Genomic DNA, 1,646 nt, shown 5'->3' on the forward strand with positions numbered 1-1,646 from the left:
AAGAAAAAAAAACAGATGATAGAACCCTAGGACAAATGGTGGAAGCAAAGCTATACAGACAAAATCCCACACAGAAGCATACACATACACACTCACAAAAATAGGAAAAGGGGAAAAAATAATAAATCTTGCTCTCAACGTCCACCTCTTCAATTTGGAATGAATCGTTGTCTATTCATGTATTCCACAGATGCAGGGTACATCAGGTTGATTGTGGAGCTTTAATCCGATGCTTCTGAGGCTGCTGGGAGAGATTTCCCTTTCTCTTCTTTGTTCTCACAGCTCCCGAGGCTCAGCTTTGGATTTGGCCCCGCCTCTGCATGTAGGTCGCTGGAGGGAGTCTGTTCTTTGCTCAGACAGGACGGGGTTAAAGGAGCAGCTGCTTCGGGGGCTCTGGCTCACTCAGGCCGGGAGGAGGGAGGGGTACGGAGTGTGAGACGAGCCTGCAGCGGCAGAGGCTGACGTGACGTTGCACCAGCCTGAGGCGCGCCGTGCGTTCTCCCGGGGAAGTTGTCCCTGGATCCTGGGACCCTGGCAGTGGCGGGCTGCACAGGCTCCCTGGAAGGGAGGTGTGGAGAATGACCTGTTCTTGCACACAGGCTTCTTGGTGGCGGCAGCAAGAGCTTTAGCATCTTATGCCCATCTCTGGGGTCCACACTGTTAGCTGCAGCTCGCGCCCATCTCTGGAGCTCCTTTAAGCAGCACTCTTAACCCCCTCTCCTCGTGCACCAGGAAACAAAGAGGGAAGAAAAAGTCACTTGCCTCTTCAGCAGGTCCAGACTTTTCCCTGGACTCCCTCCCAGCTAGCCGTGGTGCACTAACTCCCTGCAGGCTGTGTTCATGCCGCCAAGCCCAGTCCTCTCCCTGGGATCCGACTGAAGCCCGAGCCTCAGCTCCCAGCCCCGCCCGTCCCAGCGCGTGAGCAGAAAAGCCTCTCGGGCTGCTGAGTGCTGGTCGGCACCTATCCTCTGCGGGAATCTCGCCGCCTTTGCCCTTCGCACCCCTGTTGCTGTGCTCTCCTGCGCGGCTCTGAAGCTTCCCCCTCCGCCACCTGCAGTCTCCGCCCGCGCAGGGGCTTCCTAGTGTGTGGAAACCTTTCCTCCTTCACAGCTCCCTCCCAGAGGTGCAGGTCCCGTCCCTAATCTTTTGTCTCTGTTTATTCGTTTTTCTTTTTCCCTACCCAGGTATGTGGGGACTTTCCTGCCTTTTGGGAGGTCTGAGGTCTTCTGCCAGCGTTCAGTAGGTGTTCTGTAGGAGTTGTTCCACATGTAGATGTATTTCTGGTGTATCTGTGGGTAGGAAGGTGATCTCCCCGTCTTACTCTTCCGTCATCTTTCCCGAACCTAGATGTTTAAGCAAAGTTCTGGCCATTATTGAGAGAAAACAAGAAGATGGAATTATTTTCAAATTAGAGGACAGCCTTTCCAAGTGTCCTCTCTGTCCCCCAGGCCTGCCAGGTAGAGATCGTCCTCTTTATCATGGATGGAAGTCTTGAGAAGATTTCCTGAAAGACATTTTAGAACTAGAGCATGTGATTCCATGGGTCTGCTGTCCCATTTCAGCAGAAAACTCTGCTGTCTGCACATATGACACATTTATTAGAGAAACAAGGTACTACAAGCATTGTTTCCCTATAGGAAAAATAT

This window comes from Phocoena sinus, chromosome 3, assembly GCF_008692025.1.
Source record: "Phocoena sinus isolate mPhoSin1 chromosome 3, mPhoSin1.pri, whole genome shotgun sequence".
Taxonomy (NCBI): domain Eukaryota; kingdom Metazoa; phylum Chordata; class Mammalia; order Artiodactyla; family Phocoenidae; genus Phocoena; species Phocoena sinus.